At 32.8% G+C, this 13,447-nt stretch overlaps 1 protein-coding gene across 1 annotated transcript in view; it reads left to right on the top strand.

Annotated features, from left to right (window-relative positions):
* Nucleotides 1-386: 386 nt before the first annotated feature.
* The window catches only part of LOC138698532 (high-affinity choline transporter 1-like), a 152,067-nt gene continuing 139,006 nt past the window's right edge, over nt 387-13,447 (top strand). The window contains exon 1 of the mRNA XM_069824530.1: nt 387-409. The gene's annotated coding sequence lies outside the window, so the exon portion shown is untranslated. The remainder of the gene's footprint in view (nt 410-13,447) is intronic.

Genomic DNA, 13,447 nt, shown 5'->3' on the forward strand with positions numbered 1-13,447 from the left:
ATTTTGTCGGCTGCTAGGAGAGAGATCTGCGATGATGAGGCGATAGTAGCGATCCTAGTGGTGGGCAACTACCCCTGTTTGCATTTTTACTACATATTGAGCTTCGCGACTGTATATAGTAGACTGTGGTTTGACTCCAGTGAGTGAGAGTGTGGGGGTTGTAGGTAGGAAGCAATGGAAATGCACTGCGAGCCACAATGTGCTCGTGAGTCGCATTTTCGCCGCGGCTGCTCTAGAATAATAATCAGTCGTTTTTGCTTGCTGATAGTTACTAGAAAGGACCTGTGTATGGAGAGGAGAGAAGGTAATTGGACGTACTACCTCGCGGGGGGGCAAGACTCAGGCGACCTCTAACGTTAATAGTAACGTTGCAGTCAGTCACAAAGCGGCGAACGTCTCACAACAGACGGTGAGTACGCTGTAAAGTGGGCCAGGCAGGCACACTACCATGACGTAGATTTATTGTACGTACATAGGAATTAGTTGGCGACTTTGTATGAAGATGCGGTTGGAAAGACGGTGTTATGCAGGCAATGCGTTTAATACGATCCATATGAGATATGTCTACTTGAAGTTGTTTTTATTTATTTAAACAGCGACAAGAAATTATGGTTTTTCTGAGGGCTCAGATTGGGTATTTTGCTTTAGGAGGCTCTACTAGTGAAAGAAAATATACACAAAGTCTCAGAGGCGTAATTCAGCGGGGGCGGGACCTCTGAGTTTAAAATTAAATGAAACATGTAATTGTTTAGGATTACTAAAGAAAAATGTGAATAACTGTGCCTTTAATAACAAAATATTCCACTTTCATAATTATACGAGAAATAGAAGTCGAGTTAGCTAATGACTTTGTTGAGATGAAACCAGGCTTTAGGAATACCGATACTCTTTGACACATTGCAAGTTAATTTATTTATTTATTTAATTATTCATTCATTTATTTATTTATCTACTTATTTATTTACTCATGTATTTATTTATTCATTTAATTATTTACTTATTTAATTATTTATTCATTTACTAATCATTTATTCATTTATTTATTCATTTATTTATTATTTATTTATTTATTCATTTATGTATTTGTTTCCTTATTTACTTATTGATTCATCCATTTATTCATTTATTCATTTATTTATTTATTTATTTATTCGTCTATTTATTTATTTATTTATTCATTCATTTGTTTACTTATTTATTTAATTATTTATTCATTTACTAATCATTTATTCATTTATTTAATTATTTATTCATTTATTTATTATTTATTTATTTATTCATTTATGTATTTGTTTCCTTATTTACTTATTGATTCATCCATTTATTCATTTATTTATTTATTTATTTATTTAATCGTCTATTTATTTATTTATTCATTCAATTGTTTACTTATTTATTTAATTATTTATTCATTTACTTATTCATTTTTTCATTTATTAATTTATTCATTCATTTATTCAATTATTTATTTCATTATTTATTCATTTACTTATTCATTTATTTAATTATTTATTCATTTATTTATTCATTTACTTATTTATTTATTTTTTATTTATGTATCCATTTATTTATTTATTTATTTATTTATTTATTTATTCGTTCATTAGTTCATTTATTTACTTAAGTATTTTTTATGCATTTATTTATGTATTTATGTATTTATTCATGTATTTATGTATTTATTTGTGTATTTATTTAATTATTTATGTATTTGTTTATTTATTTATTCATTCATTTATGTATTTGTTTATTTGTTTATTTGTCCATTTATTTATTCATTTATTTATGTATTTATTCATTTACGTATTTACTTATTTACTTATTTATTTATTATTCATTTATTTATTTATTTATTTATTTACGTATTTACTTATTTATTTATTATTCATTTATTCATTTATTTATTTAGTTATTTATTCATTTATTTATTTATTTACTTATTTACTTATTTATTTATTTATTTATTTTTTATTTATTTATTTATTGTTTATTTATTTATTTATGTATTTATTTATTTATGTATTTATTTATTTATGTATTTATTTATGTATTTATATATTTATTTATGTATTTATATATTTATTTATTTATGTATTTATGTATTTATTTATTTATGTATTTATGTATTTATTTATTTATTATTTATTTATTTATTTAGTTTGCTAATAATTGTAACATAAAATATAATATAAACAGAAAAAATTTAGCTCGCCCTTGAAAGAAAAGTACAATTTTATTTGTTAATTAAAATTTAAATTTCTGTACCAATAAAATTGAAGAGTGTTATCCCAAAACTTGTTGCATCCATGTGGCCATTTCTGCGATTTGTACATATTGTATATGATTATTCTGAGGCCTCTGTAATTATCAAAGCTCGGAACTTGGTAACTTGTGTGTCGTTGCATGAGCAAGGTTACAGGTACAACGTACACAAAGCTGACGTAGTAAGAAAGTTGTCACTTCGAATGACAGAAAGACGGAAAAGGAAACTCTGTCATGTCGATGCCAATGGCATTCAGAGAATTACAGGTAAACGGTCTGTTCGAGGAATGAGAGAATACGTGTTATTCCATTGGGTATTATAGACGTTTGAAAATACATTTATTTAAATTTTAGGTACTGAATTTCGTGGGGAAATAAGAGACGATACATTATTTTCTTCGAATGGAGAGTTTATATTTTGTAAGTTGTGTTACACACAAACTAGAGGCTGGAAACGGGCATTCATTGAAATACATTGCAGTCCCTTAAATTGGTGGTAGATTTGTTTATAACTAGGTATGAAGTCGTAGATTGACCTGCCCTAGTAATGACACACAAATTGAAAACTATTTTCGGGAGAAATGTAGGATATTCTTATTTTTCTCAGCTAGCAAATGCTGAAAATTGAACAGAAAATAGTGAAAGTGAAAACATTCAGTGTTTTAAGTTTGCCCCCGTCAGTTCATGTGACGTGGAAAGAAGGTTTTCTCGTTTCAAATCGTGTTTAAGTGACAGGCGAATAAGTTATGGAATCATAAATTTTCGAATGTAAGTAGGCATACACTGTAATAAAATGTACAGAACAGGAAGTAAATTTGATATATTGCTCATGTTTATTTTTATTCAAATCAAGATTTCAGGTATAACTCCCTGTAAAGTTGATTTGAATAATTTCGAGGGAAAAATTGTTCCGGAGCCGGGTATCGAACCCGGGACCTTTGGTTTAACGTACCAACGCTCTACCTTTGAGCTACCCGGGAACTCTAACCGACACCGATCCAATTTTTCCCTCTATATCCACAGACCTCAAAGTGGGCAGACAACCGTCAAGCAACCAACTTCGAGTGCACACTAACTCCGTGTGACTTAAATTGTGGTTTTCTGTTAACGAACAGTGACGTGTATTATGCAAATCCAGATTTCAGGTATAACTCCCTGTAAAGTTGATTTGAATAATTTCGAGGGAAAAATTGTTCCGGAGCCGGGTATCGAACCCGGGACCTTTGGTTTAACTTACCAACGCTCTACCTCTGAGCTACCCGGGAACTCTAACCGACACTGTTCGTTAACAGAAAACCACAATTTAAGTCACACAGAGTTAGTGTGCACTCAAAGTTGGTTGCTTGACGGTTGTCAGCCCACTTTGAGGTCTGTGGATATAGACGGAAAAGTTGGATCTGTGTCGGGTAGAGTTCACGGGTAGCTCAGTTGGTAGAGCGTTGGTACGTTTAACCAAAGGTCCCGGGTTCGATACCCGGCTCCGGAACAATTTTTCCCTCGAAATTATTCAAATCAACTTTACAGGGAGTTATACCTGAAATCTTGATTTGCATAACACACGTCACTGTTCGTTAACAGAAAACCACAATTTAAGTCACACGGCGTTAGTGTGCACTCGAAGTTGGTTGCTTGACGGTTGTCTGCCCACTTTGAGGTCTGTGGATATAGAGGGAAAAATTGGATCGGTGTCGGTTAGAGTTCCCGGGTAGCTCAGAGGTAGAGCATTGGTACGTTAAACCAAAGGTCCCGGGTTCGATACCCGGCTCCGGAACAATTTTTCCCTCGAAATTATTCATTTATTTTTATTATTTACTAGCCGTACCCGTGCGCTCCGCTGCACCCGTTAGAAATAAATATAAAGTAATTACATAATTAAAATAGGACATTTGATCCAGGGAACATTCGTGTTTGATATAAGGATTTATCGTTTATTATGTTACTTATATTGTATTAAAAAAATTAAAATGCGATCATTTTAATCCAGAGACCACTCATTTGGTCATAAAAATTATTTTAGGAAATCAGGAAACGAATGCCTATCAAGTTTTCTGTGCATGAGAAGCTATTTTAATCTTACCTGTCCTCGATTCACTCAGACGTTACTGTAATAACTAGACATCGGATTTTTAGGCACTAAAAATTGCAGTTTTAGGCGCCTAAAATAAGCTCAAAATTTGTAAAATTAGGCTCTATTTTAATGAAAATAGGCATTTTAGGCACATCAAGGTATCATACTTATTTCTTTCACTGAAATTTTTAGTTATACACTAAAATACGCACAAAAAAGTATGTTTAAACATTAAAAAAGAATACTATATTATATTTATAAACAGAGCTGCACAAATTTAATATATTGAAACTAATGAAATAATGATTATTGATATCAAGATTACTCAATTTAAGTTATTGAAATTCAGTTCCATGCTCAGACTTTATTATAATTATCTGCACAGTACACCACCAGAATTTTTTCTAAATTCTCCACAGTTAACCTTTGCCTTTTGTCACTGAGAATCATTTTGAAAGCAGAAAAACTTCTTTCAACCGAAACTGATGTGAGAGGCGCAAATTTTAAATTAGGTACAATAGAAACATCAATACTTACTGGAACATTTACATTTTCCCCCGATATCACTCTTGATACTTTTTCCAACAATGAAAATCCTACACTCTTATTTAATACGTTGTCCCACTTATTTTTAACTTTTTTCCCAGTTTCGCCCAAAGCAGAATGCATGTTCACTTGAGCTTCCTTTACTATTGCTATTTGGCTACAAAGAGATTGTTTTTCACGTTCTAATAGTGCAATCTTGCAGGTATGAAAGAAAAGTTTGATGTTATGTAGGCAATATCGTTTTTCACTCGTGAGTCATTCAGACAATCTTTCACTGCTTTCACACACGCTGCACTATCAGTTTCAGGTAATTTATCAATAACTGTGACCACTTCTTTAAAATACTTAGAATAATACACCACTGACTGAATCCAGGTTCCCCATCGTGTAACAACCGGCTGAGGTGGGAGTGGGATATCCGGAAAGTTCTCTCTGAATATTGAAATCCTGGATGGGGCTTTACAAAAACATTTTTTTTGTGTTAGAAATAAACGAATTGACAAGAGGAAATTCATTCCGGATTGTTTCAGAAACCCTGTGAAGGCCATGTGCTAGACAGGTTACATGCGTGAGGTTAGGATAAAATGTTTTAAGAAGTGGAGCTGCAGCAACCATGTATGAGGCAGCATCAGTACAAAACAACAGAACTTCAGAATCGTCTATATTACCTGAGTATAAAGACTGTAGGCCTTTATTTACAAAATAAGCAATGGCTTGGCTATTCACTTTCGAAAGTTCCTTAACACATACGAGGTGTGGAATCGAAAGTCCATCAGGACTAAGTTTTCCTACTACCATATTTGCTATATACCTATTCATAGGATCTGAGGTTTCATCCACAGAGACCCATATGTAAAAATCACCTATATCCTCCCGAATGGAAGCTAAAGTTTCATTGTATGTTTCTGTCTAAGTAATTTTTTCTTAGGGTCGACTCAGATGGGATATTTTGTTTGCAGTATTTTTGTAAAAACTGTCTTAAAACCGGATTTTCAATTGCATTCCAGGGAATGTTAGCAGCAACAAACGCTCTGGTTAAATCAGCATAGAAATTGCTGCTGAGATTGGATGAAGTAGGCTGTATTAGTAAAGTTTGTTGCAGTTGATTTTTCCGCTGAGCTTTAGCCTTATGAGCCGCTCCTTGCACATGCTGCTTTAGGTGGCACTTCTTTTCTTGCGAAATCTAAAAATGTAAAGTAAACTGAATTCAAATAAAATCCTAATTGTTGTATTGCAGTATTTCTATCACAAAGTTAGTGGGTTCGAACAATCAAAATTTTAATGACCTGCAAATACTTTAACTATCGGAATTTAAAAGGTTAAAGTGTAGTGGTCTTAAAAAGAATTATACCTCAGGATAGGTCAGTCAATGTATAAATATTATAGGCCTACTCATTAAAATTAATAGAATTTATATATTTCAACTATTGTTACATACCTGTTTGCTACAACTCTTGCAGAATATTATTTTTCCATCATAAGTGAATTCTGAATATTCTGTTAGCCATTGCCGGATCAATGTAGATTTTGCACTTATATTTTTCGGCATTATCGCGTTAAACTTCACAGGAAAACGTCCTACCACTCAAAACTTCTCAACACAAATAAGGTGAGGGAAAGAGCAACTGTTAACGAGCATTCAAATGATCCGTTGTTATTGAGATTCAATTGGACAAAAATACAAAGTCACTTATTGTTGCATTTCCCGGTAGTGTTAACACTAGGAGGGCCATTCTTTTAATTATTTTGTAACGGTTTACCCTACTAATTCGCAGTTTTACGACTTTTCATAAATATTTCAAAAACACTCTTTCTCCAAAAATTGTGATTTTATGACACTCTGAAGGGCAGTACAGCTAATCGGTTTCAGACCGAAAACAGTCATTTTTATAGTATAGTATACCTCTGAATCGGTAGCAGCACATGTTGTGAGTGTTGCCTGCTTCAAAACTAAGGTTGGTTCTTTGTCGGCATTTATGCCTCCAAACATGTTAAATTCGGTGAAATCTATTGCGAGTGTCGTGAGATTCAAAACATTTTGTTTCCTTTATCAATGGTTTCATGGCCGGTGTGAAGCAAACTTTCCACTTTTTAAATGCCTTAAATTTCGCAGTGAATGCATGTATAAATTATAAAAAGTAAGAGTAAAATGCGAAACTTTACAGTGAGTTAGGCATTTTTAGGCGAATATTAACAAATTAGGCTCTAATAACCGATTTAGGGCATTTTAGGGCACTATAAAACTCTTTGAATACCTTTCAATTTCCATGAAACACAAATATTAATAATTATTTTTACTTTTCTCCTAAAGAAACAAAATAGGCATTTGCCCTAGAATCCGATGTCTGGTAATAACATTATAGCATTATGTCCAGCTAGAGAAACTACACTTTCCAATGGTGAATTAATAATTAATTATACAAATCGGTTAATTAAACTTCCGATATTACTTCACAAAAACACAGAAACATTGTAGGCTATGTTTCATAGATTTCGATTGTTGTGTCCAAGTCCCCTTACAGACGAAGTCATTTGTTTTTTATTTCATTACACAGCGTTAGATGGCGTTGTTATTGTAATTTTGAAACTCATTTATCTCATTAAATATCTGTCCTATCAAAATTTTTTCAGGAATAAAACTTATCGGAAATTAGTTTTAAAGAAACTTTTGTTATGTAATATTTTCATGAAAATTAATAATAAGGGAGATATTTCGATTTATTTAATTCAAGCCCCCTTATAAACCCCATTTTAAATAAAATATTTTGAATGTCATATAGCCTAAATTCTAAGTTACAACGAACGTAATTTATATTCCAATTTTCATATAAATCGGTTCAGCCATTATCACGTGAAAAGGTAACAAACATCCAGACAGACAGACAGACAGACAGATATGCAAACAAAAATTTCATAAAAGCGATTTTCGGTTTCAGGGCGGTTAATATATATGTTAGGACCAATTATTTTTGGAAAATCGGAAATTACCAGAAAAATTTCGGCTACAGATTTATTATTAGTATAGATAATATATGCTATAAAATTACATGTTTCAATCTACCATAATACAGGGACATCATTTTGTTTTTACTAACATTTCCAATATTAACCTGTTTATACCTTTGGATTAACGATTGAGAACCGGAAACACTGTCTTCCACGACTGAAGTTTGATGGCACTAGTGTAAAATACAATACACATAACTTTACTAGGTATAGGAGGGAAGAAAAGTAGTGCATCCATTTATGTAAACTAGGAAATGTTACGATTTTGAGTTTGATGATTTTCGTCGGATTTTTATTTAATCAAAATATAGTACAGTATTAACAGTAACTGTTTTTACTCACTAACTGAACTATCCAATCGGACGTATTTATTATACAATGTATAGTATACTGTCTACAGCACATTAGCATACAATATTTACAGTGCATTTAAATTAAAAAAAAATCAGAATATGGATATTTAAACAAATGATTGGAAATGGTGGTCGTTCATTTCGATACAGGCTTCAGTTCTTTTGTGCATATTATCAAAAACGTGTTCAAGAAAATCTTCTGAAATTGAATGTATGGTTTCTTGTATGTAATTATTTAATTCTTCTATTGTTGTTAGGATGTTTAGCAAACACAACTGTTTATATATTGGGATCAATAATGTTGTCATCTAATAATAATAATAATAATAATAATAATAATAATTATTATTATTATTATTATTATTATTATTATTATTATTGAAAAAGATATACCCTACCAAAGTCCCATCTTTCATCTCTAGTAGGTTGGCAGGCCTGATGTTACATGGTCCTAGCGAATGTCAAGAATGACGTAGAGCGTAACGTTCAATTCAGTATATCGCCGTTACGACTAAATGCTTGGCCGCACGCTATCTCTAAAAGATAAACAACACATGCACACCTATATATAAACTACAGAGTAAATAAAGAGCTCTCTATTTATGTCACTTATTCCGTAATGAGTATTTTACACCAGCCATGGACACGATGAATGCCACTCGATTGAAGCTCAGAGGCCTTAGGGTGGGAAGGGTTGAGGATGCAGCAAGGAGTAAACAAACCCTCCTATGTGCATATGAGTTACAGTGGTGGAACGTTAAACATGTCGTCTGTTGGTTATCGAAATGAGCTATATCACTGGTAGTAAATAATAAATCTACATTTATTTATTTATTCATTTATTTATTTATTTATTTATTTATTTATTTATTTATTTATTTCTATAACAGGGTAAAGCCCCAATTGCAATAGACAGTACAGATTTGTTTAAAAAAACATAGAATTGCATATAACATGAAAAAAGAGATAAAACAGAAACAAATGCAAGATACAAGTATAATTACAAATTAAAAATTAAAAATGGAAAAAAAAAACAAATAGGTGCTACCTAAATAAAAGACACAGATATAGCTATAAATGAAAAATACCAAATAAAAATCAATTGAAAAGAGTTAAGTATAGATATCATAGCCAAAAATGTAAAATGTAGCTATAATTGGCAAATTACAGAGTAAATATAGCACTATGTTAATAAATTCAATATACAGTATTATATAGTAAGCCTAATAGGCTTAATTAATTTATTTAAGAAATTCACTATTACAGAACATATGTTCCAATTAGTAGGATATCTGATTATAACTATAACTAACATTCAACTAGGATTTAACATATCATGAAACTATTGCTGTATATAACTTTTGTGCGAGATCGTGCGTATTTGCTTGGTTTCTGCACAAAACCAATCCGCGGTAAGTCTAAAATTCCACATTCAGTATTCCCAACCGAACGCACATAACAATTTCCCTCTTCTTACCGCTTAAGTGACATATTCATTTTACTGCTTTAGACTTTTAACATATTATTTTTAGAGACGTTCAATATAGTAATAATTATAAATTGGAAACTTACCACTGCAATTTCACCTAAATTGCACTGTTAATTATTGTTTTTAAATATATTTGCAAAAATTAAGTAAACTCTACAAATCCACTAAAGTTACTGCATTCGTGATGCAAGTAACATTAAGGGAGCCGATTGTTTTAAGTTCGCATTTATAGACTGGAGGAAAAAAAAAAAGACGGACGTATATCACGGCCTGCTGGAGTATAGTAAAAACAGAAAACATTTTAAAGTAACAAAGTTGAAGATAGATTTTTTTTTTTCCAAATTTGCCGTCATTGAACAGAAACCAAGATGGAGATTTCATTACAACTAATTAGAAATTCCTCTTTCAGGTATGTAATAAACGATCTTCGCACAAAATAATGTGCGATACACGAGCGGTATATTTTCTTTCAATTCTCGGAAATTAAAAAAGCTCAACTACGTTTCGCTTTTTCAATCTTTTCCTCGAACATGAAAACGTCAACATACCGCTCTTGTAACGCATATTACTATTTCTTGTACATATTGTACGATAACGAGAAATCTAAACCATGTTTATTTGATAGATGATTGTAAGTTCGAAGCATTAATAAAAGTGCAGACATTTTATGAGTTTGTGTTTAAGATGTCTGTAAATAAAAGAGAGATCGCTTTCTCAAATTTGATTTACCAATATTGAAACTAATTAGTTGTAGAAGATCAGGGTTGTCTATTAAACCATTTATGGTTTTGAATAAGTACATTTGTTGTGCTCTTATCCTGAGACTGCTGAGAGATGGTACATTAAATTCAACCAGCATGGATTCATAAGATTTTAATATAATACAGTATGTGCACAAAGTCCCGTTATACCCTATAAATACCTCAAATATACACACTATTTATGCAATTCTGGTCATAATGCAGACATACAGTACATCCACTTTACGCTAACTGTGTGTCCTAAATGTCCGAAGGGTCAGTATGTTCCTCATCAATCTAATCTCACAAAATGATGCATGCCCAGGTTCGGTGTGACTTTCTCCTCAGCATTGTTGGTGTAATCCAGGGGTTCCCGACCGGTCACACTGGTGTGTAGCGCAGCCCGATGGAGTGTGTCGCGAAATTTTGGAACAGAAAATAGTAATATGCGTTACAAGAGCGGTATGTTGAAGTTTTTATGTTCGAGGAAAAGTTTGAAAAAGCGAAACGTAGTTGAGCTTTTTCAATTTCCGAGAATTGAAAGAAAACATACCGCTCGTGTATCGTACATTACTGTATTTTGTGCGAAGATCGTTTATTACATACCTGAAAGAGGAATTTCTAATTAGTTGCAATGAAATCTCCATCTTGGTTTCTCTTCAATGACTGCAAATTTGTAAAACGAAAACATCTATCTTCAACATTGTTGCTTTAAAATGTTTTCTGTGATTACTATACTCCAGCAAGCCGTGATATACGTTTGTCTTTTTTTCCCCCAGTCCATAAATGCGAACTTACAACAAACGGTAAGGTTATGTAATGATTTATTTTTCATTTTAATATTTTAACAATATTATTTATATAACATATTGCAGTAATAACATCGGCATCTGGAATCTTGTTGATTTTTTTCACGGCTTCCTTAATGTTACTTGCATCACGAATCCATTAACTTTAGTGGAGTTGTAGAGTTTACTTAATTTTTGCAAATATTTAAAAACAATAATTAACAGTGCAATTTAAGTGAAATTGCACTGGTAAGTTTCCAATTTATAATTATTGCTATATTGAACGTCTCTAAAACTAATATATCATAAGCCTAAAGCAGTAAAATCAATATGTCACTTAAGCGGTAAGAAGAGGGAAATTGTTATGTGTGTTAGGTTGGGAATACTGTATGTGGAATTTTAGACTTACCGCGGATTGGTTTTGTGCGGAAACCAAGCAAATACGCACAATCTCGCACAAATAAATTTTATGCCATCCAGAAAGTCTCTACAACACATTTTTTTTATTTACAACGACGTTTTTGAGACAGACGTGAAACGTGAACACCTACAACAATGCTCAGTTTAATTTTTCTGCCTGTCGTTAATTCGAATGAAAGTGAACATCTGCAACAATGGTATAAAAACAAACTGACTAGTCATACTAGTCGAGCAAAATATAATGAGGTGGGCGAGACCTCATTCATATTTGATGCATATCTGCAACAATGCTTTGTAATTCGTTTACTCTTCCCACTTTAAAAATATCTATTGGACACCTGTCAGTCAGGTTTTAGAAATCACCATAGTACGACTACTGCTCTACTCAAGACCTCTGAAGACATTCGTGAAGCTATAGGCAGACGTGAAATTACTGTATTGACACTAAGACTTCAGCCGAGCTTTTGACACTGTCGACATTGACATATATTGATTTCAAAGCTAAGACAGAAGCATCTTTCTGAGAGTGCAGCCACATCGATGGGCTCCTACCTTCGCGACCGCCAGCAATGTGTATATCATGATAATCGTTCTTCTTCTTGGCGGCACGTGAGAGCAGGTGTCCCTCAGGGGTCTGTACTAGGTCCTCTGTTTTTCACTCTATATATTAATGGCATTTCTCCAGTTCTGGAGCACTGCCAATATATTTGTATGCGGACGACCTTCAAGTATATATACACTCTCGGCCTGATACTCTTAATGAACGTTTGTCGAGCCTCAATGACGATCTTTTGTCAATTAATAATTGGGCAAGAAAATTTGGGCTAAATATCAATCTAGATAAAACCCAAGACATTCTCATGGGACAGCAAAGGCTTTTAACCTCCATTAATATGAACATCCTTCAGCCTGTCTCTCTCAACAACAAAATAATTCCATTCAGTGCTACTGTAAAAAACCTCGGCACCTATTTCGACTCTAATATGAACTGGAATTCGCATATTATATATATATATATAATTGTTATTTTTAAGTTAATACTGATTGTGTATATGTATTTAATCTCTCTTTTTTTACTTTATTATGTTTATTATTATTTTTAAGTTAATATTTGTATACCGGTATGTATTTTTCTGTATGTGATTTGATCCTGGTTGAGTGGAAGAGAAGGCCTGATGGCCTTAACTCTGCCAGTGAAAATAAAACTATTATTATTATTATTTTATTATTAAATATAGAGTTTAGAATTGTCAGAATATATTGGTCAGTTTCAGTATAGCCTATGCGTATGAGCGGGTGATAGTGCGACTATTTTATCAAAAGTGCTTTATTTAGATTTTATCATGGAGAATTATTAATAATAATAAACACAAATAAGTGTGTCGCGATATTGTGGGCGTTCAGTAAAGTGTGTCATCAGTCGACAGAGGTTGGGAAACACTGGTGTAATCTGTTGAATAGCGCATCGCACAGCGTCTTCAATTCATCAATGATGTACCGTCTCTGTGCAACAATGCTCTTGATGAAACCCCACAGCGCATTGTCACAGGTTTTCACAACGCTGGATTGGCCGTGGGTCACCCATCTTACAAGCTATTCTCGACTGGCCTCCTTGCAGCCCTGACATCACAACTTTTGAAAATGACCTGGTGTAGTTCCTGGGTAGCTCAGTCGGTATAGCGTTGGTGCGCTCAGCCAAAGGTCCCGGGTTCGACACCCGGCCCCGGAACAATTGAATCAGTCATTTTAGAAAGGGCTCTAATCCATTGTTGATA

Source organism: Periplaneta americana, chromosome 4, assembly GCF_040183065.1.
Source record: "Periplaneta americana isolate PAMFEO1 chromosome 4, P.americana_PAMFEO1_priV1, whole genome shotgun sequence".
Lineage (NCBI taxonomy): Eukaryota > Metazoa > Arthropoda > Insecta > Blattodea > Blattidae > Periplaneta > Periplaneta americana.